This window comes from Hirundo rustica, chromosome 21 (genome assembly GCF_015227805.2).
Source record: "Hirundo rustica isolate bHirRus1 chromosome 21, bHirRus1.pri.v3, whole genome shotgun sequence".
Taxonomy (NCBI): Eukaryota; Metazoa; Chordata; class Aves; order Passeriformes; family Hirundinidae; genus Hirundo; species Hirundo rustica.
The window spans coordinates 6,024,187-6,050,414 of record NC_053470.1 but is presented as its reverse complement, the minus strand read 5'-3'; the positions used below and the strand labels follow the sequence as shown (position 1 = coordinate 6,050,414).

The window sequence follows — 26,228 nt, the reverse complement described above, 5'->3', positions numbered from 1 at the left end:
CTTGGGTGAAGGAATCAGTTTTTGACCAATAGAATGTGAAAGTTCTTTGAAAGTGCTCTTTTTTTTTTTTTTTTTTTTTTTTTTTTTTTTAACAACAACGTGGTGGTTTTGCCTTGTTTGAAGAAAGTTGTGGCAAACACCAATTGGTGACTGGCTTTGAAGCTGACAGCCTGATTAACCAATTGAATATGGATACACCTCCGGGCTACACAGGTTAAACATCAGAGGAAGGGTGGGAGCATTTGTCTTTTTCTTCTGGCTTTGGGAGAGGTCACCTGGCCCTGGCTCCCTCCTTGCCACAAGAAACCACTCCGAACACCTTCCGGCATAAGAACAGGAAAAATGCATGTCCAGATCAATCTTCCAGCTTGTATTTTCTGTACCTGTGGGCTGTAGGGAAAGGTGAGTAGCATGATAAATTACTAAATTTACAAGGAGACGTTAAACGCTGTATTTTCATTAGTACATGTAAAGGTATCCCTTAAAAGGTACACTTAAAAGGAAACTGGATGAATTTCTTTTGGTCAGCCTGGTGTGGTTTGATACTTTATGTGCCCACATGAAACTTGTCCCCACAAGGAGAAGCCCTGCAGCCACCCTTGGGCGCTCAGGAGTGTGAAAACTTCAGCAATTGTACCTAAAATACTCATCCTGTGTACAGAGGAGGAAGTGATTCATGCATTTTTAAATCAGACAGGACAGCTAATCCATCATATCCTGGAGGAAACAACAAATTCACTTTAGAGAAACTTGCTCGACAGTATAGTTGTTTATAACCATTGGTGGTGATTGTATTATTTGTCTTTTTTTTCCCCCCCATTTTAATGAGAGTTTCTTTTTCAACTAGTGTGATACACGAAGAATCAAGTCATTGTTTGGGGCTAATTAAAGGCACAATTATATAAGCTGTCATACAGTTGAAAATTAGGAAGCTTCTACTTGACTTCTTTAAGGATATCTCTTACTAACAAGTCTAAATTCCTGTGCACTGTCCAAGAACAAAACCAGCCAGCTCCGAATTTCTGTATTAATTAGCCCTGATCATCCTACTGAAAAAACCCCACACAGATGCTAAAGTTTATCATCACATCACCCAACATTTGCCTGCTCTTGTGGCATGAAAAACTTACTAAATACACGATGCTGAGCTGTGCTTTCTTTTGTTAAGGCAGAGGCACAACCAGATGCAAAGTCGGATTTTCCTGCTTTTGATCTGCACTGGATACTCCTGTGAACATCCCAACCTTTGAAAACCTTGAGAAAGAAAGAAAACTTTGTGTGAGGACTTACTGTAAAATAAGAATGGGCTGTTTAGTGAAGGAGATGAGGGGTGAAGTGTGTTTTGATGGGAGTGCTGCTGTGGGCTCAGGCAGGGCTTGTGCTGCCAGAAAACCTCAGCCATGTGCCAGGAGAGCAGCCTGGGCTGCCAGCTGCAGGCAAGGAAGTTTGCTATTTTTGATGTCCAGAAACTTACTTCAGGTCAAACTGAGCAAAATACATGAACTTGCGTGTTCCAGGGTGCTGTGTGCTGGTGAGCTGCACAAAGGAGGAGCCCCAATGCCAAAATCTCTGCACAGCCCCCCAGAGCTGCCAGCTGCCAGGTTTTGGGCAGCCAGACCCCAGACTGCAGCCTGGGTAGCTCAGGAGCAGGACAGGTACACCTGAAGGTAATGAGTTGGTTTGAAGTGCTCAGAGGGAATATAGAGCAGATAGGGATGTTAGTGCTTTCTGACTTTATGATGGACTGAAGAAGGATTTTTGTTTTATTTATATTCCAGAGAAGAACTAGAAGGGGAGAATAATTATTTTACCTCCTGAAATGCAGCATGATTGAGTCAGGCTGAATCAAACTTATTGCATGAATTAACACTTCTCTGTTTGCAGATAATAGACAAGTCACTCACCAAATGCTTGAATGTGGAAATGACCAGCTTACTGCACTAGCAACTAACAATTGTTCATGATAGTTCATTGCAAGCATTCAGAAATTAAAGAATGATTGCTTAATTTTGGTAAAAGCCTTGCCAGATGTCTTAGTTTTCTATTATCTGTAAGAGTTATATGATAGTATCATAGTAACAACTTTAGGAGCTCCTCTTAGAAATATAAATTTTTAATGGATGGGAATTTGAGTGAAGTTTACGTATTAACAATGCATTATGCAGTGTTGGCTTGAATTTGCTGGCTCTGTTATGCTTGAACTCCTTTCAATCAAAGTAATGATGGAAATACTTTATTTTCCTGGACCCTGTACTTTTTAGTTGATATTCTTTGATTATGCAGACGTTAATTCCATGGTAAAGACAACTGGGCTGGCACAGGTTGTTACTCTGTGATGCAGAAAAGTAAAGAATATAATCTACCTGTTGAGGAGGAAGGCAAGTGAGGTAAGGAGAGTAATAGATGTTGATGTAATTCATCAGATCTGGAGAGATGCCTTTTAATTACAGCTTGCTTGATTGGAGTTTGTCAAAGCTGATTGCGTTTTTTCTCATTAGCATTCTTTTGAAGTTAAGGGCTGAACTCTCACATTTTGAACCTGCCCCAGTGGTGGCAGATCCCGCAAAGGGAATGTAAGAGGTCTCAGTGAGGTGGTGCCAAGTGCAGGTTGTGCAGTAACCTTCCTGGGGATTATGCAGCTGCTGAAACTTTAAAACATGCCTTAATATCAAACTGAGCCCACGTAGAACTAGGCTGCAAAATTACCCTGAGAGTGAATCAGTGGAAAAAACCAGCTTTCCTTAGCCAGAGAAGTATTTGAAGTTCAAATAGCTGGAGTTTCACAAGAGCTGACAAGAATTTCTTGGGTTACCATTAAAACCACCAAGATCTGTCTTTTGATTGAGGATGCACTTTTAAAATCCAGATTCCACACGTGGTTTAATCACTCAGGCTAATTGTAAAGTGGGTCCTCACAGGCATGTTTTACAAGGACATACTTATATTTGGGAATGTTTGTGAGACCTTGTTTGGTTTGGTAGAGATAGTTTAGTATTGCTTAGATTCCTACAAGATAAACTAAAACGCTCTCTTTGTCCTCTAGTGAAAGACCAGACGATTGAGCAGCATGAAATACAAATGAGATCTGTACCTTCAGTTCAGATTTAGAGATACTTTAAATGGCAAAAGAAGTAAAACTGAAAAGAAGTAAAGTAAAAAAACGAGGGTTTCTCTTTGCTGCAGTGGGGCTCCCTGTTTCCTTTTGCCAGTGCAAAATATCTGTCAAATAACATACCCCAGTCAAATTGCTGTCATTGTTAGATTGCTGCTCTACAGAGGCTTATGTTCTTAGGTTTGAGTTGTTATCATTTAGAAAAAATGGTATTTCAGAAGTCCAATTTATTGCCAAGTGCTTCAGGGTCCTTTGGGAGCAGGTTTTTGTCGTACCAAAGCACTGTGTGTATTTGCTTTGAGGAGAGGAGTTGGGATGTTGATAGTAAGGCAATAAAAACTGCTTGAGGGGATCAAGCCACAGAAAAATTAAACTCCCTTGGAAACAGCTGGTTGAGATAACTTCAGATTTCTCTTTAGCCCCTTCCTGTATAAACTGGTTGTTCTTCCACTTCAGGGACAGCTAGCAATAATTTTTTTGCAGCAAAATGAAAAGATGAAGAGGATGGAGCTTCAGCAAAGCAGAGCATCAGATGAGTTACTGTGCCAGTGCTGCAGAGATGTCTCTGGACTTCTGAGAGATCATGAAGCACTGCCAGCATTTCTGAAGTGGAAGCAGTTTGTAAGCACAGTGGATGAGGGAGAGCAACAAGCCTTATAAATCTGTGTAGCCAAATTTTTGCCTTTTTTTTTCACTCCAGAACTTTTCTATAGAGGTTTGCAAGCTTGACTTGTACAAAAGCCTGAGCAGGACCTTTTATTTGGCAGCAGCTGAGTAAGTTCAGAAGTATATAAACTCCAGAGATGATAACTTATTGCGCTTGCATTTTATTTAGCAAGGTTTGTTTTTACAGCAACTGACGTGAGACCTGATGAGGAATGAGGTTCCTCCACAGCCTGTGTTTCCCAGCAGCTCAGATGCCAAATGCTTCACAAAAATACAAGTTGTACCCAGTGACTGTCACTGACTCACTGTCACTTTGATGGCACCACTCCATTTTGATGTTTCACTCTGGTGCTTCTTTAAAAGAGGTGTTCTATAAAATGTGAGAACTGGGCAGTGGGAAATTTTGGGTTCTTCATGCTCTTGGGCTGTGCTGTAAATCATTATTTAGCAATTCTTAGTTCCCTTGGACAGGCATGTTTTTATTTGCTAACTTGCTGTAATAAACCTTGTGCTAGAGGTGTGCCTGGAGTTGTTACGGAAAGCTTCTGACAAGTTTCAGCTGTTTCTGAAGATGAATGTGGGAAAAGTTATTAGCTTGTTGAGCAGTGAAAAAAGTATTTAATGTAACATAGCACTCTTTTATTTTGTGAAAGAAAGAAAATAGTTGATGAAGGTTTGGATGCACGTGTCTGTTGCAAATTCCCTGAAATGTGGCCTTTAAGCCAAACCCAAAGGATTCTTCAAGGAAAAGAGTTTTGTGTAATTACACAGTCTCTCGTAGTGGGTGCTCCTCCACTTGTCATTGTAACAATATTCATAGGAAGAAGGGGACAATAATGTATATAAGGAAGATGAAAAGAAGATTCGTAGTTTTTATGCAGATTACACAGTTTGGAGTTGAAAAGCTGGTCTGGGAGCCTGAAGGTATTTCTTCTGCTTAGCAAAGATAAAAATTGAAGGGTTATCCATAAAATGGAATTACTGACTTCTCATATATTTCTCAATTTCTGTCTTTTTATGTTAAGAACTGAAAAAGGAACTAAGAATGGAAGAGAAATAAGTTGTAAAACTTAAAATGGAAACAGGCTAAATGGGAAGGAAAAAACAGCTTGCTCTCTGTCAGAATCTGATTCTGCAATCCTTTACAGTTTGTCTGAATATTATCTGCAGCTCTCAATCACCTGGGTTTCTTGCTTATTTTCAGCAGCTTTTAACAGATCCTGTTATTTTTATGTCTTCATGTTGTGGACATGTATGAAAAATGTGAAATCATGGGGCCAGATTGCGCAATCATACAAGTAAAAAGTATGTTTACTTTATCAATTTTCCTTTAATTGGAACAAGAGGATGTGGCAGCTGCTGAGTGCTTGCTAATTATCTCTAGCCCCCAGTAGATGGAAATATTGCTACAATGTTAGTATTTCAATATCATTCAGTTCCTCTGTTTCAGGGCCCTCCTGATTCTTCCCACCCGTTTTAGACTTTAACTTGTTGGTGATCATAAATCATCCAAGCTGGTGTCATAAATATTATTGCAGGGTACAAATCTGATGCCTTTTCTTGGCTCTCATTCATTTTTTAATGTTTATTGAGGTTATACACATATATATATTGGTTAATGTGAAAACAGGCGCTTGTAATTATGTTCAGAATAGAACTAATCTACCTCTAACAGTGGTAATGGCAAACTGATACACAAGGAAGGAGGAAAAACTTCATTTGGTCTCCAGTTTTGATTTATGCCTCAGCTGTATAACAAATTATTTGGTGGGAGGGGGGAGACAGCAGTAGAAGTTAGGGGGTCATCAAATATTTCAGTTTGTATTGTGTGTATTTTGTTATTTATTGTGTTTTCAGTTACATGTAAATTCATTGTACGCTTTTCAGTAGAGTTTTCTTGGAATTACTGTTGACCTCTAGGAAAAAAGTAAAATCTTTGCATACAACCCTGTATGCAAAGGAGGTTTTGTCAAGGACTTAATTTTATTATCCTGTCAAAATCAAAGCTTCCCCTGGAAGAAGAGGAAGAACCCAGTTGGTTGTGTCTCTATGCCAGAGTTATTTGAGGGAAGTAGAATAGCAAGTGATTGGACAAAATAGTGGTGCAAACTCAGGAGAAAAACATGCATATCTTGAGAAAAAATAGAAAATTATGCATGCCTCCCCTGTTGGCTTTATGTGTTATCAAGAGGCACCTTAAACAAGGGGAAATTTGTCCTTTCTTGTGGGCTACAACCAATTATCAGGAAAAGTTTTCTCCTGTGGACTCACAATCAGTCTTTAGGTCAGAATAAACGATAATGGCAAAGTGTGATTATTGAGTCTAATGCATGGTTTCTAGAGAATAAATCTGAGAGGTCATTCGACGGGGTATTATCACACAGAAGCTTTCAAGCCTGCAGATTGTCATTTGGTTAGTAAAATATGCTGAATATTTAACAGATTTGCATCGTGTATGCTTCCCTTATCGCTGCTGAATCATTAAACGAGAAAATGTAACTCCCAAGGAACTTTAGGACGAGGGTAGAAGTTAAACTCTTCCCTTCCACAGAGCCAATCTGTTTGTGTTGAAAAACGAAACAACAGCAAATAAGAACACACACACACACACAAAAAAATCCTCAAAGCCTAATTAAAGAATTTTGCACTCAAGGACTGCTGCTGAAGCATTTTTCGTGCAGGACTGGGGAACAGGGAGAGCACAGAGGTGGCTGAGTCTGGAGAGCAGCCCCAGGGTGCTGCAGGCTCTGTGCTGGCTCTGCCGCAGGTGTTTCCTGCTTTTGTGCACACCTGAAGTCAGCAGGGGCTGGCAGAGGCTGTTCAGGAGTTCATCCTCTGGCAGATCAACTGGAAAATGCAACAGAAGAGATGGCTTTTGGGGGGATAGGGATGTGGTGGGGTAAAGGAGAGTGATGTGAGCAAGGAAAAGTCTTGCCCAACCTCTACACTTCAAGATTTGCTTTTGTTGTTGTATTGTTTTTTGGTTTATTTTTTTTTTGTTTTTTGTTTTTTTAGGTTGATAAACATGTGTCTCAAATGTTGGACTTTTTTTGTTTGGCTTTTTTTGGTTGTCTTTCAAGAAAGCTGGGATGAGCTTCCACAAGCTTCATAAGCCAGCCATTGAATTCCTTTCCGGCATTATTGTTGTTAGCTGCATTATTTTAAACCTCCTTGCAGCCTGAATAAATGCATTGCATCTGACCATGAAAATCGGTTCCTCACCCCACTTAGGGAATTTTGGAACAGGGTATTCTTCATTCTTCGTGTCTTTCCTTACGTGCCAGCAGGTATTCCTTATCTAATGATTCTTCCTGTTCCCCTATGGGCAGTTTCCTACATATTTTTTGGAAGTGTCCTGCCCTTCGAAGGGAATATCTTGAATTGAAATTAGGTTTCAAAGCGGTTGAAGACTTTTATTAAATTTCAGACATAGGCTCTTGAATGCCTTTGAAAATTGAGTCCAGTGGCACATAGAATCCAAAGCCTTTCTTCTACCATGCTGCCTGGTGTAAGTTACTTTAATGGCCTTCAGTATGTAGGTAGAGGGGAAAAGAATTTTTCTACTGTGAGTCACTAATACAATTTTTCCTTTTAATTTTTTTTTAATTTATGGATTAATGCTTAACATTAATGTATATTAAAAAAATCATTGTCTTGTTTCTTTCCCTCCTTTGACAAAAAGTGAATGTGTTACAACTGATTTTACAGAGGTGTTGGAAGGAGAAACAAACATTTTTCTTTGCTGAAGGGAGAGGGCTTTAGAACATTTTTCAAAAAAATGTTTCAAATAGAAAAGCTTGTTAAAGCAAAAAGGATTATATTCAGAGTTTTTCTTTCATCAAATAATGAAATAAGGAACACCCTAGGGAGGCAGCATTAATTTAAAATTAAGGTGCTTCACTTAAACTTAGAAAAATTATAGGTTTTATTCTTGAGCTTTTCTAGGAGTGTAGGGCATGTTTTTAGGCCTCTCTTTTCTCACTGTGAAAATGCCCATATTCCTGTAAACTGATTTTATGAAATAATTTTCAGCTTCTTTTGGAATGAACTTGTGATTTGAAGTGTATTCTTAGAGCAGCTCTTTTTACAAAAACTTCTTTACAGAGAACAAAGGTTGAACTAAAGGGAGGGAAAAGTCTCCTGAAAGGGAGAAATAATTCTTTTTGAGATAAAGTATATTGGTTTTAGGTGCAGATGATGTGGATGTTTATGTTAATGGTGGTTGAGTCTTGGGGTGAGTGTGTACTGTGATTGTCACTGGCAATTTAACATTAAGCTCTGCAGGTAATTGCAGCTTGGTACCGTGTCTGACTGGTAAAAGCAATATCATCGTTCCCTAGTTAGAAAAAGTGACTAATAGTAGGGTTTTTAATGCCTCCCACTGCAAAACAGTGTGTCATTACAGTGCTTTCTAAATATATCTCATCTTGCATTTATCTCTCCCTGTGCTGATTGACTCCTTTCCTCCTGAGACGTATTTAAATGTCATTTCATCTTTCGGTGGCAGAAATATTGGTAGTTTATCCTAGAAGGAAAATGACATTGAACAATATTTTGAAAAGAAAAGGTAGAAGAATTTCAAGTCAGTTTTGCTTCTGTTGTTGGCAAGTGCTGGTTCTAGTATTATCTGTAATTTTTTAGTAAAAGGAAATGACATTGATTTGAGGGGATTTTAGGGAATATTGGCAGATTTTCCTGTAAATTTGTTTTCAATTGTCAAGGTAATGCGTTGTTGCACTCCAAGTGGTTGCTTTGCCATTTTTTTCTTTACTGGTGGCTGCAGAAAATATTTAATACGCTTGGAAAGGAAGAAGCTGAGCGCACCATTATGCCTGAACACCAGATACATTCAATAACAGATGGCTATGCATGTTGAGTGTTGTTTTAAGCTATAATTGGATGCTTATGTAAGTATGCTTAGTCAAATATGTGTAATTAAGCTATCTTGTTAGGCAGGCTAATGCACAGGGCAGGCCAGGTCTCAAAGATGTCAAAAGTAATGGTTATAGTGGACTTGTTCTGTTGCAATACTTACCTAAACAAAACCCAAATAGAAGCATCTGCTGTTTTCAGTCATTGCTGTTTACTGCAAGGCCTTCAAAATCAGATGGAGATGAAAATTAAATGACATAAAATGCCATGGGAGGTTTTGTCTGCTCTATTTTTAAACCTCAAACCATGGTATGTGTCTGAGAGAGGGAGCGGGAGTCACAAGTGACTTTTGTTCTTAACACAGCTGGTAGCTTCCTGATTGTAATGAGGTGGAATGGAAGCATAGAAATTTCTAGCTGAAGTAGGTTGGTGGGCACTAAGCAGAGCCTTGAAAACTGATATGGTTGTCTGAAATCCATTCTTAGTCAGTAGCATCCTGAATTCACTGTGAACTTTTGGAAAACTACAATGAGCACAAAATGTTCCTGCTCCTTGATGACCAGAAACCCCAAGATGCAGAAATACCCAAGTGCTCATCTGCTCCTGCTGTGACATGGAAGGAATGTTTTCCCCATGAGATAAAATGTTTTTGATGTCCAGTGTTGACAAGAGTATGGGGACATCTTTTGTTGGGTCACCTATGAGGTGGCCTGGCTTATAATTATTTAGCATCAGGGTTTTTTTTTTTCTCTTAGTTCTTCTGTTTGATTTACCACTGCTCCTATGCTTGTGGAGAAAGCCTTCATTCTCATCTCATATTGTGAAAATAGAGAAAAGCAGCAATTTTGGAAGAGCTCCTCATGTTCAAACCGAGTTTAATTAGTTGCTGTGTTAACATGAAACTTGGCTTAAGTCTTTGGATTAATCCAAAGTGCTGAACTTGTGAAAACCATGAAAAATGTGCTCTGTACTTGTATTTCTATTACAGTCACTTCAGAATGTGATTGTTGGTGATGAACAAATTCTTTATGGACTTGCCCAGAAAAAAACATTTACACACATAGGCCAAGGTGTTTTCTGTCATAAAATTAAGAATAAACACATCTTTTACCATCAATGAGACATTAAAAGTAAAAATCCAGACTGTATTTCAGGTTTAAACCAGGAGGATTATTGCTTGCATGTTTTCTGTGCACGAATAATACCAATTTTAATCAGAAGCCCTCTTCTGGCAGAGTGTTTTTAAGAATGCCAATGTTTGATATTCTCTTCACACGCTTCCCTTCGGCAGGAGGAGTTTGCAGGGGGTACAGTGATCATCCACTCTTTTTCTTCTGACTGATCGCTAAAAGAACATTTGCGGGTGCTCTGCCCATGGGTGGATTCTCTGCCCCAGGTACCCTGCAGAATCTTTGCTTTTGGCTCTGTATCTACTCCCCAGAGAAATGAAGGATTACATATAACTCCTATGTTTTTTGTCACCTTGGAAGGTTTTGCTGTCTGTTTAGAACTGTGTGGCCTGAAATTTCTGTGTTGTTTTCCCCAGGAATTGCATAAGGATGATACTGTACTTCTGAATTATTTCTGAGAGGGAAATGCTTCCTAATTAAGGGCTTTAAGCTCAGGCTTTCCAAGTATCTTGCTGCATCTAGTCTGGAGTCTTGAGCAATCACAAGGTGATTTCAAGTTGCCGGGCAACCAGGAAATGCAGTAAATATGGAAAATATCAGTATTTTCCCCTATAACTATTCCCACGTCGTTATAAATTCTGACACATGGATTACTCTTGTCTTCTGTTCATCATCAGTAAGTTTAAAATGTCAGGGCTTTTTTTAAAATTGATTTGATTTCCCTTCAAATGAAAAGACAACATATGTACCATTTTAATTGTTGTCATATTTAGATTACGAAACAGAATTGGTTAGGAAATCATTTGGAGCTTTAACCCTTGATCTTAGTAATTTCAGGTACCTTACCTTCCATATCTATCAACTTTCACGGAATACTGGTTGATAAAAATGCTAAGCTGTAACTAGAAATCAGTTTCTCTCTAAAAGGTGAATGTTTCGTGTCAACTTCACTCTGTGGCTGGGTGTAAGAAAAAATGAAGCCCTGCAGTGTTGCTTACAATTAATTGAGTGTGGTAATAGCAATGACTTTATTCCATACAGATCATTCCTTCATTTAGATGTTCATCTGTGTATTTAAAGCAAGATGGCCAAGTACCAATATTTTCCAGATACTTCCACAATACCCGGAGTTGTAGGGGACCCACGAGGGTCATGGAAGCTGCACCCTCGGCCCTCCAAGGACCTCTCCTACAATCTCACCGTGAGGCTGAGAGCGTTGTCCAGCCACTGTGACCACTGCCCAGGGGCTGCACTCTGTTCCAGTGTCCAAGCACCCTCTGGGTGGAGAACTTTTTCCTAAAATCCAAACTAAACATCTCCTGCCTCAACTTCACCCCGTTCCCTTGAGTCCCGCCCGTGAGGGTGAGGAGACCTGTGCCTGCTGCTCTGGAGGTTTCTCCTGCAGACCCTGCACCATCTTCTGCAGCCTCCTTTGGATGCCTTTTAGCGTCTTTACAGCTTTTACACAATCCCGAAGTTCTCAGCGGCTCCAGGCGTGCCCTCAAAGCCCTCCAGAGCGCCAGCAGCACGTCGCGGCCTGGTGTGAGCGGCGGCCTTGCCCGCGGTGCGCCCAGCTCCTGCGGCCAGATTGTTGAGAAATGTGTGAAAACAAAGTCTGGGGTCACTTTGATCTGAGTCTCTTCTGTGAGCACACAGGTTGTTGCTGAGAACTTTGTTTTTAAATGTGCACTTGGTGCCAGATGAGATCTGGAGCAAACCCTGAGCTTTCACTGAAGCATAAGGCCCTGGAAAAGCTTTTCAGTCTTTGCTTCCTCCACTGGTTTGAACAATAATATCTTCTGTTGAATGAAAATCATGTATTTTTAATTTGTTTTATCAATTACATTCTTGGGTCTAAACTTTTCATCCTTGGGAATAGAGTATTGAAAGAAAAAAAAAAAAATGCTAGTTCTTTTCTGCTCCTACCTTCCTAGACAGAAGAAGGATAAAGCATTTTTGGAAGTGCTTTCCTTGCATCTTCAGACAATCTTTTGTTCTGCTGTTGTCTGTAGTTTTCAAACAGTTAGAAATGTCTGTATTACTTTTGACATGGTCAAAGAGCCTTTATTTTTTTTTCTTACTTTCAGTAAATAAATAAAAAAAAACCCCTTACATTTTTGATGTTGCTGTCTGGTTGCTGTTAATGTGAGGGAGAAAAATGTCCTGTTTGTATTTCCTAGCACAGTTCATCTCGATTTAAAAAGAAAAACAGTATCATGCTTGCTTAAAAAAACCCTGAAACCCCAGAAAAAATGGACATCCCAAATAAAGGAGATGCTTCTTTGGGTGTTATTCTAAATCAGCTTGGGCAGTGAGGAGCGTTAAAGATTGAGTTCATTTTTCTGGGATTTGGGATTGTTTTGATGATTGTTTAAAAACAACCCCCGATAATTAACAAAACTCCCTCACAAACCAGGTAACAACCAGTAAAAACCCACCTCAAAGACCATTAAAGACTTATTTTAGCATTTTAAACGTTTACTGTGTTCTGAGTAAATGGTAGCCATAATTTTGTTTAGATTAATAAATACCTTTGTTGTCACAGTCCTTATTTTCAATCTTTTAATATGTGTGCTGTGCAAGAGCTTGGGGAGTTTTAAATTACAGCAGTATTATCTGTATAGCCCAGAGAGGAATTTTCATTAAAAAAAAAAAAAACAAAAAACCAACCCGTAGAATTTTGAAAATTTGGATTTGGTCTTCACAAGCTTCCCTTTTTTTTTTTTTTTTTTAATTATTCTACATGGTTATGGAAGCCCTTGCAACTTGGCTTGATGCAGTTCTTGTCATTGCTTTATTCTAAATATATGCTTTTAAAAGAGGAATTCATCCATTTCCTCTCAAAGCCATTGTGGGGATGGAGTCATTTTTCACATCAAAGCCTACCTTTAGAAATGTTTGGGGATGTAGGCACCATCTTTTAATCTTTTTCTCTTTGAGGATATTTTCTGCTAGTCTGAAAGCCTTAATTCTGCTTTGGCAGCTTTGCATTCTTCTCTCTCTTCAATTGCTTTTTGCTCTGTCATCATATCCGTGCTGTTGTTCATAAGCATACCTGCACAAGTATCTCTAAATATTATTGCCACTGCCAGTCCAGCAATATGAAACACCTTTATTTTTCTTCTGTCAGAACATAAATTTGTGCTTCATAAAGTACCTAAAAAGTTTAGCTTATCTAGTCCCAACAGTGTATTAGGGTTTTCACTCATCTGGCCTGGGAAGTAGGTGTGGCTTTAGAAATAAGAATATGTGAATATATATCTGTCTTTTTAGAAATAAACCTACACACTTACGTTTTCAAGTTAGGTGAGGAAGCAAAATTGATAGGATTTTTGCTGTTAGGTCCAAGTCATGTCCATTTGCCCCCCCTCTTGAAAAACACACTTGAAAACAAAAATCACTTTCTATTAATCACTTTTTATCAAACTAAAATCTGTGTTCTAGCATCTGTGTGTTTTGGTATGAGGATTTATTTTGCTTTTGTAGGGATACATCTCTATAAATATCTAGCTGTGAGTGCTTTAGATGTGGGTAATGGGTGGTTGCCTGGTGAATTCAACCATTATATTTATCATAATTATGTGTGCAGTCAAAATTATTTATTGAAATACGAATTCATTTGAAGGTAACTTCTGTCAGGCAAAGCATTTCACAAAATAATTTCCATCTTCCATTCTTTCAAGTTGGCAGGTGTATCCATATCTAGCTACTGATGTATAGATATAAAAATATACATAAATAAAAGACTTTATGAGCATTTTCTTCTAAACTTATCTAAAGCTGCGAGCTACAGAAAACAAAATAGAAAGCTAAAGTTTATTGTATTCTAAATTAGTTTGGAATGTTATTGGAATAGACTCTTATTTAAGAGCTCCGCAGTAAATTCCAGGTAATGTTTAATTAAAATATTGCAGGCTATTTAAATGGAGAAGTCTGCCAGCTGCTCAGCAGAGTTCTTTCAGTCATTGGTCTGTGTGGGAATGTGGCAGTGTTAATTTAAAGTTTAGATGTATTTTCTCGCTCTTAATGTTACGTGAATGTACGTGTTGGAAAAGATTGTGGGAATTTAAGAGCTGCTAAATATAAGTTTTGCAAATCCTTTCTGTAAAGCTTGGTATTTCTGGTGGAGGAGACAGTGGAACCTTGCTGCTTTTTATTTTGCTGATAATTTTACCTGAATTCTATGGAAACAAGGAAAATGAGAACCTCCCCACGTGTCTAAGGCTTTTTGGAGGTATCTTCAGCACAAGACATTCAGACTCATGCAATTATAGCCTCAAAGAGTCACTGATGTGTGTAAAGCTCTTATTTCATATTTCATGTCTAATTGGGAAGCTGCAGCTACCACACTTTTAAAATTTAATGAAACATTGAGCCTATTTAAAGGAAACCTGATTTCATCTTAATGTGTGAGATGCAGTAAAATTTGCACTTATGTTCCCGTATCTCCAACATTTTAATCAAAATTAAGCCAGTATTTATCAGCAAATACAAACAACCTAGTGGTCTCTTGAGCCTTTTCTTTCATCCTGAAATGTTCTCCTCTGTTTTGTTGATCACTTTCTTCAAAAATTGAGCTTGGATTCTCTGAAAAGCTTATCCAAGCTTAAAAAGCTTTTCTGCTAACCAGGAGTGCTTAATAAGGATGTAAAAATTTGTGAGAAACACATGTTTTAGTGTAGTCTGCAGATGAAAGCAGTTGGAGGGTGATTTAAAAGCTGTTTAACCCTCAGTGGAGAAGCTAAAAACATTGTCATGTTTTTGGAAGAGAGGGTCTCCTTCAATCCAGTTCCTTAAAACAAAATGGGAATTCTAGGAGCGGAGGTGAGGTATTTTGGTGTGCACTGTGTGATAGAATTGTGGTAGACGTGGATTTTCAACATTGCATTTTCTTTAGAAGGTATGTGTGCCATGTGAAGAGAATTTTAAAATTGTATCAGATGAAGCTCAGGCAAAATTATTTCCATGTAAAGTAAAAGTTTTGTAAAAAAAAAGTATAATATCCTACTTATAAGTGCACTGCTGGAAGAATGGCCTGGTCTTCCTGAATTAAAATGGAAGAGAACAAAATCATCATAAATAGGTAGTGATCCATAGCTGGCTCCCAATCCTTAGTTATTTTGTGGAAGTTATATGGTGTAGACTAAGGGGATGTTTCTGAAATGTATGATATGAGAATATTTCATAAATATTTTTCAGATACTGCCATGTCAAAAAAAAAAAACCCCAAACACAAAAAACCCACAAAAAACAAAACAAACAAAAAACCCCACAAACAAAACCCACAAAACAAGCCCAAAAACATACAAAAAACCCACCAAAAAACCCCCAACAAAACCCCAAAACCTGAAGGGTTTTTTCGTAATTGTCTTATATCCTGGAAGGGTTGGAACAATTGCAGAGATGGAACAGCTGACTTGGAAAGTAAAAATACTAATTTGAACTAGTAAGCTCATTCTTTTTTAAGCTGACAAAAGTCAAACTCTTACACATTTACAAGTCTTTTTACAAGTCTTATTAAGCATATTACTAAATGGCTCCCAACTGTTGAGGTTTTTTCATTTTTTTTGTACAATAAAGCTTGTCTTCATCACTGGATGTCAAGGTGATTTATAAAGGAATTAAATGTCATAGCAGTTTGTCATGTTGGGATGCTGATGTGTAGAAAATCAAATGGTTTGCCGAAGATTACTCAGCAGACTGATGGGAAAGCAAGAATAGGCTTTAATCTCTTTATTCCGAGTCACTCCAGCCCCATAATCATTGGGCCATGGAATGAAATGTGAAGGATTATGGAGGTTTTATTGTGTGATGCTGCTCCTCTCTTCCTGTGCTCCTAATGTGGTATATGTTGTTTGACAGCTGACTGACACATACACACATTTTTATTTGCTTATGTAACATTAAATCCTGTGTATCCTTTGCTGGTGATGTTTTTCTCATTTCGTAAACCAAACAGCAATGCAGTTGTCGTACTCTCTTTCTTCATATTTCCTTTACAGAGCTTAATCAAGATTATTATCTAGAGGCCTGTGCTTAATTCCCAAAATTTTGTGTCCTTGAAATCCATGGAAATGAGAACTAAGCTCCAAATTCATCCCAAGATCCGAGCTTTGCCTTTGAAATCTGGATGTTTATCCTTCTTAAAGTTCAGAAGTGTTAGAAATGTGGATTCACATTCATGATTTACACAAACAGAACAATTACTTATGGCTTCTGAACTCTTTGGAAGAGACAAATACTAGTTTTGGTCTACAGTCTTGTCAGGGGACTGTGGGGCTTTTTTTAAATTAAACTGGGTGTTATGAACACTGAATAGTAATATGAGTGAAGTGTAGATATGCATGTGTATTAATGTCTTCAATGACTGCGTCATCACAAAAAATCCCCTTCCGCTTTTCTTAATTATTTATGAGTCAATATAAATGCCGTTCAGTGTGGAATTTTGATCTATTTGTTTGTTGTATTGGAAAAAGCTTTTTAACTGCACAATCTTCTCCAAGTGTACAAATCTCTTCACGTGGGGCATTGGGGATAAAGCACCTTATACCACCAGCAGGCAGATGGAAATGCAGTGAGATAGAAACACAGCTTGGACCAAGGTCTGATACAGCTTCTGATTATTTATTCTGATTTAATCTGATTTATTAGTGTGGTTCATGTCCTGTGGGGGCAGGGGGAAAGGCTCCTTCAGTACAATATTAACTCTGTTTGAAAAGTTCGGTTGAAATAAAAGCTTTTCTAACTGCTCTTAGGCAAACTGATGTGTGGCAGGTGCTTAAATTCAGATGAAGAAAACTGATACACCCTGATTACCTTAACATCTGCTCCTCTGGGTGCTCCTCTCCTGTATCCAAAATTCTTGATGTTCATACATTGGTAATTAACTGGATGCTCACTGGTGGCATTGGCTGTACTGAGCACATCTATTGAAGTAACTGGAGGAAGGCTGGGAAGGCAGAAATAACATCTGTGACAGTATTGTGCAGTTTTAGTTGACAACTTTCGCTACAGAAAACCTGAAATTAGCATTTTCTCCCTTTTAATCCTTCTAGAAGCAGATACGTTGAAGGTGTGCAACTCCCATCCATGTGGATTTCCAATGGCAAAAAATATGTTAATCTTCAGCTTTCCTTGGAGAGGGAGGACAAAAGATTTTGGAGTATAAGAATCATGATAAATTTGGTGATAACATTAGGCTTGCTTAGTCTGTCTAAAAGATGCATTAAATAGTTAAGCTTGCTTTTAGTGAGTTGCTCTTAAAGCAGAAACGTGGAAATTCAGGGGCTCTAAAATGACAAATTTAGAAATGTAAGATCAAAGACATGAGAATAGGGGAAAAAGAAGGTGGGTATCTTCAAATTATATTCTTCAAATCTGACAACACCCTAAAGATTTCTCCCCAGCCTAGATAAATGTGAATTGTATATCTTGTGAGAAGGTAAACAAGAATTTTTTTATAAAGTTATTGAGGTGAGTTAGTAGCTTATTGTACAATAATTCTTCATCTAATAGCAATGAGTTTTATTTTCCAACAATATATTCATTAATTCAACAAGTCAGGTTTTTAGTAAATTACTTATCTTCTGGGATCTGGATTAAATTATGCACTTCCAGTCCCAATTTCTTTGACCATTTCTTTTAAGAGTTTGTCTGGGCTTTTTCTGTCTAATACTTCTCAAGACTGGTTATACCCTTGTGGTTAGGACTTTATTTCTTCAAATATCAATGCACAAATGATATCTGGTTATTCACTTTAGTGCATTTTTTGCTCTAATTATGCCTACTGGGAACTTTAACTGTTATATCTTAAATGTCAAAACACCACGTAAATTACTGCTTCCTATGGGACAGTGAGTGTTTACTACTCTGAAAAGTCCTGAGATGTGACGATCAAACTGTGAGCAGAGAAAACGCAACTAAAGCAAATATTTAATGTGCATTTTCATTTAAATAAAAACCATTCTGTAGCTCTGAGGGGGTTTTGCTTTGGTTATTTTTTTCTTTTTTTTCCCCCCATTGCTTTTTTCCCCTTTGTTCTTTTTTCTTTGATCAAGTGTTAAGGAAATGACACAAAATATATGTGGCTGTTGCTCTGCCTATGCTTTTTTGTTGTTGTTGTTGCCTGGTGTATCTGTTTTAATCTGAAACTCTCCCGAACTTTTAAAAAGTGTAACATAATGAACTAGTCAGGCAAAGTGCTTCAATTCTTGGTCCAGTAACTACTAGGAATGAGAAATGAAATGCTGCAAATTACCAAACCCCTTGTGGAGACGATGTTTTTGAAGAAAAAGGTGCACTGGGCTATTATTTGCTTCGTAATCCTTCTGTCATTTCTAAATGTGCCAACATAATAGCGAGACAGAAGGAAATGTGCTAAAGTGCATTTTGTGCATCCCAGGTGTTTTACTGAGTGGCAGGGGAAAGCATTCAGCTACGTGTGTGGCTGCATTTTTACATGGATAACACTAAAATATTCTGAGGATCACAGCGGCTCCCGAACAATGGGAAAAGAAAAAGTATTTTCTGTATTGAACCCATTATGCACACACATAGCATAAATAATTTTGATTCTTTGATCTGCCTTTAACTTTGGCTGTACTGCATATTCTCCTCTTTTAGAGCTGCAGAATTCTGCCTGCTGCTGTTCATATTTCTTTTGTCTCATGGGGGGTCGTTGGGAAGCAAAGTTCCCATCCTTGAATTAGGGAAAAGAGACCACAATAGCTGTTCCTGTTTGGTAGCTTTTTTCTTTTAGGGGAGTATTGTTCATATTTCTTCCAAGGATTTCCCAAAACCACTCCTTGGTTTGATGTGTTTGCTTTTCTAACATAGTAGAAATCTATATGTATTTTTTAATGTGTAGATGACATACCAGTGGAATAAAGTTATTTGTTCTTGATTTCTGTTCTATTTTTTTAATTTGCTTTTTTTTTTAATTCAATGCTTTCTATTCTCTTTGGGGTTTTTTTTGACTCAGAGGTAAATGCTCATACGTGAATAAATAGATGAAAAAAATGTTAATTTTTGAACACTTAAAAAAGGGGGACTAATTTCCCATATAAGAAAAAAGAGGTCTGATAAATTAGATGCCAGTTTAAATAGCAGGCTATTTTCAAAATTGAGAAACTTCTTTTTTTGAGGAAAGAGCAGTAACTATAGCTGGGAAATGCAGAACTTGGGACTTCATGTTGGTATTTATGCAAATGCCCCCCTCAGCTTCAGACCCTGGTAAAATCGCTTGAATAAAAGTTGGAAATGTCCATGTATGATTTGTTAAAATCAAACAATGTTTCTATAATATGCATAGAAAGTCCTTTTTATCTTTCTTAATGTTTTAAAATACCCTGTATTTTATGAAAGACCTTGGTTAAAACTATCTTGATTTGAATAGCTTTCATCTCTCTTTAATCTCTCGTGCTATTTCCCTGAAAGTGAGGTTAAGTCTTGTTCTGGGGTGCTGGAAGTATTTAAGGTTGCACAAACCCTCTGAGTGCACCTGAATCACGTGCATGGAAATGGGGTTTGATTGTGCTTTTGCAGGATCACATTGTCTGGCCACCTGCAAACGCTTATTTGCTGCTTATTTTTGCAGTGGAAGATTTGTTGCATCACTGACAGTGTTGTTAGTTCTCTGTGCTCTTTTCATCCTCTCTGTCAAGGCAATAACTTTAATTTCTGTCCATTTGAATAATACTCATTGTCACATGGAAAGGGATCTTGAGATGAGCAAGGGCTTTGTTTAGCAAAAACACTTTTGAGAAATGGCAGTTTTGAGAGGCTTCATTTTGCAGGAAGGTATCACAGTGGCCAAACAATTCAAACCCATGATTCTTTATCTCAGTGTGACTGTTTGCTGATGTGCTGGGCATAGGATAAATGAAATTCGGGTTCCGTGGTGCAATCTAAATGCTCCATAAATACAAACTTTGTCTCAATTTCTGATTGCCGATTGCAGATTTTTTATTTGTTGAGCCACCCTGAGTTCTTCAACACATCTTTGTGCTCACTGCAGGAATGCTCTTTGTGCCTGGTGCTTTGTCTTTGTGCTTGATGCCACAGAAATGAGCCTTTCAGTTACACCAAATCCATCAACCCAGAACGAGAGAGGTTCCCCCTGTGAAGGTGTTGCTCTGAGGAAAGGATTCAGATCAATGAGGAACATCTGAGGAAGAGGCAGTGTGGCTGAGGCTGCTGCTGGAGCTTCCCAGGCTGGAATTAGTGGTCCAGGAGTCCAAGATATTCTTCTTAATTAGGCAAAAGGTTAGAGTAAGGTGTGGATGAAATTGCATAATTCTAAGAACTATTAGGAAAAAAACCAAAAAACCTCTCTCCAAAATCAACCCCAGAAATCCATCACCAATAAAAAGCCTCAATGACCCTGCAATTAAAATATCCTAAATTAAGCTGAGGTGATCAGATAGGAAAAAAAGAGATCCTGTTAAATTATTCAAGATCAGCTACTTATGGTCCCATGAAAATGCAAATGCAGCCTCGGGAAGTATCAGCCTAGTAGGGTTTTCTTTACATAAGTGTTGTGACAGAAGTACTGAGGAGCCATTTTATGGGCATCCTCTAGATTGAAAAATGAACATAAAGTAAAATTGAGAGAAAGGTGGGCAAGGACCACAACCAGTTTCATTTACAGGGAGAATTTACAGGGAGACCAATTCCTTTCCTTTCTAATGTAGGAAAAACAAAGCATGAAAGTGGATTTAATTTGTTTTTCTATGCATCCATATTGAAATAAAAAAAACCCAAATCCTGTTTATTTAACTAGGAACCAACCTTGACACCACTTTGTCATACATTATATCATGAACTCAGGAGCTAACAAAAAATTCTGCTAAAGCAGAGTTTCAGTTGGGAGATCTGTGCTGCAGCTTTCTGGAATTGTTCAGACTGGATTTATTTGAGTGGCAGATGCCAAAGAGCCAGATATGATCAGGAAATATTGCAGGGATGTCAGTCTGGTACCTGATTACCAAGGGATGTCAAGCAGAGGAAACTGCATAGCCTTAAGCTCCATCCTTTTATCTACAAAAGCATTTGTAACTGGGAAGATGGAGTGCTTTGGGTACAGGATAAGGGCTATTCTGTGTTTTCGAAGCATATGAAAACATTTCTGGCGTTCTAGAACTGGAAGCCCTCGAGGAGGATTAGTCACTGTTGAACAGACCAGCTAACCAGCCTGCAAAGTTTGATGAAAATGCTTTGATCGAGGCCATGACACCTCAGCTTTCCCTTCTCAATAGACAGTAATATGTTAGGGGCTGTCCTGGCATTTTTGCCATCTTATTTCTACCAAGACAAGGTTTTGTAAATATCAGCTGCTCCAAACTGTGCATGAAAACCTGTCTATTCACCACTGTCTCCAGTTTCTTCTTTTTGCAGAGGGACAGGCTGAAGGAATGTTCAGTTTTGTATGTGCTGAGGTGACCTTTCAAAGGCTGAAGTATTTCACATTTTCCTTGGCTGTTATAGCTATGCTTCTTCCAGAAGTTTGAGCTCTTCAGCTTGAGGAGCTTTGATTTTTATAGGAACTACTCAGGAAGGCTTTAAAAGCATTCTGAGCTATCACTGGAGATATTATTTTGTCTTTTTTCTTCTTTTTTTTTTTTTCCTTTTAGGTCTGCTGAAGACTTATGAGTGTCTTATAAAGGGCTAAGGATAAGCTGGCTTTCCTGTAAAAAACTTTTATTATTGCTTACCTCTTTCTGTGGTAAGCTTAGTAATTTGTCAGAGTGAGTTGTGTTTGTCAGCTGATGTTCTTTCTGTTCTGGCATCCTTATTGAGAATTTTCAGGTGACAATCAAAAGGATAAAAATCTTATACATGGACTCAATTTCAGGATGCTTGAACAAAATAGATTATGTATGTTAATTAATTAGTGATGTCAGAAAATTTTGATGAGGATTTAGTGGGTTCAGCCCTCCTGGATGGATCTAAATTCGAATAGAAATTTGATCAAACCAGAAGTAATTATAAAGCAGCAGTAACTTAGCTAATGTTGATAGCAACCCATTTGGTGTTAAATCATTAAGGAGATCTCTGATTCTTTAAATCTGTAAAGATTTCACTGATAAATAGCGGTTGTCCAAAACAATTGCTGTTTTTATTTGTTATTATATCTAGAGTGGGGCAAACTTAGTAGGATATGAACTTGTAGGAATTGCCCTGGTGAAGAGGAGCTCGACTGTGACACATTTCACATTTGGTACAGTGGAAAGGGGGCCCAATGGCCAAATCCTCTCCTGTTTATCTACTGTGAAAGGAATCATTATCTGAGGTTTGGACAGTGAATATTGACTCAGGGTTCCAATTACATCTGTGGATCAATTACAGACTTTCTGTGCTGCTGCAGCAAGTAATTTAAGTGACACTTGGCTTCAGCTCCTCCTCTATATAATGCTTTGCTGAGGCATTGCAAAGATGAAATCCACTACTAATTTGTGAGCTGCATTGATTCTGCAGTGTGAGTGCCATATTATCCCATAAACGAGTTGTTGGAAATCTAATTATATAAAATTATATAAATGTAATTATGTATTATCCAATTATATTTTCCTGAAGAACTTCACAAAGGCAAACTCTTAGTTTCAGAAATGAAACGTGTGCTGGGTGAAGGAGAAATGAGACTGAAAGCCAGTAGAGTATTGAGCTGGGGTAAAATCATTTTGTGTATTCCGTAGAGAAATGCAAGTTTCTTTTAACTCAGAAGAAATGTGAAGCATAGCCTGCAAATTCAGTGTGTTTTATTCAGAGGTTCTTATTTGAATACATGTTCTTATTTAAAAATGGAGTGACTAATAGATGCTTTAATGAAATATGCCTCAGGATATTTTCTTGGCTTTTATTTTCTGTGTTGATTGGCTGTTCACCACCATGGAAGGAAGTGCTCTGAGTTGTCTCAGTCACTGGATATCTAGAAATGGTGGAGACAACAGACACCTTTCTGTAGGTATGGACATGTTTTTAGGTGTTCCTAACATGTTGCCAGTATTAGCTTGTGATTTCGGAGATGGAAATCTCTAGCTCTACCGATTTCATGAGCCGAAGGTTGTAGTAAAACACAGAAAAATCTATAACATTTTCCCTGCTATCACTGGGGTGTGAAATATTCTTTGCTCTTCTACTTTTTTGCTTCTTTTTCAGTTAATGTTGTGTGGTCTTATTTTTTGAGGACTGAGTATTTTTTTTCTGTTTTGCAGCTTGGTAGTTAAATACTGAATCAAGCTCTAAATCAAATTGTGGTTTGTTTCTCAGAAGTAAGAGTTACTGATAGTTTTAAGATGCAAAGAAAATACATTGTAAACTCATAAGGAATGCTTGTGATCAAATAAGATTCTAATTATTAAGATATTACAGAATATTTTGCTGATTACCTGTTCATAGTCATAAAAAGGTTTGGATTGGACTGAGGAGGTGCCCTGTGAATGACTTTCAACTCCAGCATAATATTAATTTTACCAGTTACTTGCAATCATGGGTTCAGCCATGAGATGCACAAATGTGGGCTGTAAATGTTTAAAATAATCTTCATTCATCCAGGGATGCATTTAAAAAGAATGACTGGTTCTTACAATGCTTAGGAGGGGATTTAAACATGGGTATTGGGCATTAGTTGGAGTTTTTTCCATTGCAAATAGCACCATGTGACTGACATCTTTAAACATGGGAACAATCTTTTCATTTGGGGACTCAGCGAAACAGGTCCCATGTATTGAATGCCCACTGCATGGAATAATTCCTATAAAAGAACCTTTTTTCCTTTTAACATGGTAAACGTTACAGAATGGCAGAGAACAGATTTGAGGCCTGCTGTTCTCTTCCTCTGCCATAAGGCAGGATAAATTGTCTTATTAATTTCTTCCTTAGTCATTTCTGATGCATTTGTCTAAAGTATCCTTTTGTTGTGTTCCTTTTAGCAGTGCAGAATTCACATAAATATTCCCCAGTAAGTCACAGGTACTGTCTCTTTATAGGTGTTGGATAGAGGTTGAACCCCAAACCTTCATTGAGGCATTTGCAGCCCAAAAATACCCAGAACAGCTTTAGAAAAGAAGCACAAGAAGGTCATTTAAGAAGGAATGGGTCCAAGTAAAGGTGCAGAGCTCTGTGCACATTTCTGGTTTCTGGTGACCTTTTTTCATGGCCATCTTGCAGTGTTTGCTTATAGGGCATGTGGATGTGATAAGCCTGAATGCAAATATTAGGCATGGAATTTGTATTTCTTATTTATGACTTTGAACTTGGCTTTAGGGGCAGCAGCAGCTTCAGTGGCAAAGGAGGATGAAGAAAATTGGGAGGTGGTGTAATGAACACGTTTCCCTATCAGTGCTGGAAGAAGTGACTCCTGTAAAACTGTGCCCTTCTAGTCCAGGGCTGGACTGAATTCTCAGTGGGGGAATTTGCCATTGCCAGGCAGAATCAGACACAGGTTTGTTTTTTAAATCCACCAGACTCTGTTCCAAAACACTTCTGTGGAAAGCAGGGATGCAGGTTAGCATTTGGTACCCTAACAGTGCTGGTTAGTGAGATAGATACCATGTAGTTTTTAGGGACAGACCTGTCACAATACTTCATCTGTGCTTTACACATCTCTGCTTTCATCTTGAGCTGAGACTGACATCTGTCAGGTTGTGTGGTGTGGGAGAAATGTGATTTAAAGGTTACAGGAGTGAATGGGATTCTAGATTTCAGATGCAAGTGAATAAGAAGGTCCTTAAACAATTAAATGAATCAGGTTTTCCCTTCAGCCTATTGAGACATGTTTATGAAGATTAACAATTGTAAATAAAGAAGAAATAAATGGAGAAATATAGATTCATAAAATACAGCAGCAAAAGGCTGATTAAATTGATTAATGCCACAGCCAGGATTGCTCTGTTCTACTGAATCCATGTATCTGCTTAGTGCTTGGGAAACTTTATTATAATTTGATATCAATAATATTAAGCATGGCTTCATAAAGGAGTAGTTGTACCAGTATCTAATAGGGCAGAGAAAAATCCATACTTTTATTGCAATCACTCATTTTCAATGTTGTAATTGGAGATTCAAAAAAATAATTATTGTATTAGCTGGTATTATTTGTAAAAGAAATGGTTTCTATGTGAGGTTTATGTATTTAGCACACAATTCAATTTCTTCCTGCTTCATAAAACATAGGATACTGAGACAGTACATGATTCTGGTTACAAGCCAAAATTTAATTTGGTATTGTAGATGTGAAAACCATTTTTATAATAGTAAATTTATTGCTGATAAGTCTTTGTAATAATGCATACTGAAAGACTGAAAATTGAGTTACATTAGCAATGCTGTGTCTCTAAAATTTATGTCTCTGAACATTCATGAGCAAACCTGTGTTACTCAGATTCAGTGTAGGACCAGGTCACGCTTGTTATAGACCTAGGGAATAACCTTTCTTTTGCACTTACTGAAAATATATTTGTACTATGTACATGTAGTTGATTTGTCTGTAGTCCATATGTGCCTCCTGTAGATGTAGGATTGCTCACATTCCTAAAATCCAGACCTGAAAAGTAGAAGTTACTTGTATGCTTATATTGTATGGAAAACTTAGGAAAAATCTCCTTGTTGGGCAAGGCTTGAGACTAACTGGGCATTTTGTATGGGCTGCTGCCTGCCTGGCTGACTTGCAATCCATGAGCTCAGGTGAGAGGGCATTGCCAGATATTTGGTTAAAAACATCTGCAGACATTTTGCAATGAAGAGAATCATCAGAGAAATCTTAGCTGGTTCCCCAGTTCTAAACTTTTTAACTGTCACCTGATTGCTGTGATTATTGAGCAGAAGATTTGTAGCTTCAGGACTTCTCCTGGGGATCTGTGGACTGGACATCATCATTGCTTTCTGTTGTTGTTGTGTTGTGTTCTGTGCTTGAAACCACATTCAGACCTTGGCTATGGTCTGCTATGTTCCTTTCTTTTTCTGAGTCTGCCTCTACTCTTTTTCTTTGAGTTATTTTGTAATGTAAAGATGGACCAAAACAACAATAACAGCAGAGCTGCCTAACCTGAAAGCATAAGGCCAAGTGTGGAACTACCGAAATTTCTCAAGCTATTTTACAAAGCAGCATAAAAGAAAATTTGTTATGACAGGGATTCTTTGTACACTTGGAAGAGGGTGTTTAATCTGGAAATCTGTAAAAAATGCCCGATGAGGGATAAATCTATGTTCTGTAGTATGGATTTAATGACTTCATGCAGAATTCAGCAAGGTTTGCCTTCCAAACAGAAACAGCAATCTAAGCTTTTATTTTTCCTTTTGCAGAGGTAGTTTTTGATGGAATCTTCATTTCTAACACATCTTACGTTGTTTACACCTACAGTTTTTGATCTTGTGTCCATAGAGCAGCTGCCAGGAAAACACCAAGCCCACAAACGAGTGATTAGACACGAGGCACAAAGAACACAAGCTGC

At 38.0% G+C, this 26,228-nt stretch overlaps 1 long non-coding RNA gene across 3 annotated transcripts in view; it reads left to right on the top strand.

The window, feature by feature from the left end:
- Positions 1-269: 269 nt before the first annotated feature.
- LOC120762173 (uncharacterized) overlaps positions 270-26,228 on the top strand; it is a 53,130-nt gene continuing 27,171 nt past the window's right edge. For all 3 annotated transcript variants that reach the window (XR_005703851.2, XR_005703850.1, XR_009208466.1), the window contains exon 1: positions 270-402. This is a non-coding gene — a long non-coding RNA (uncharacterized LOC120762173). The remainder of the gene's footprint in view (positions 403-26,228) is intronic.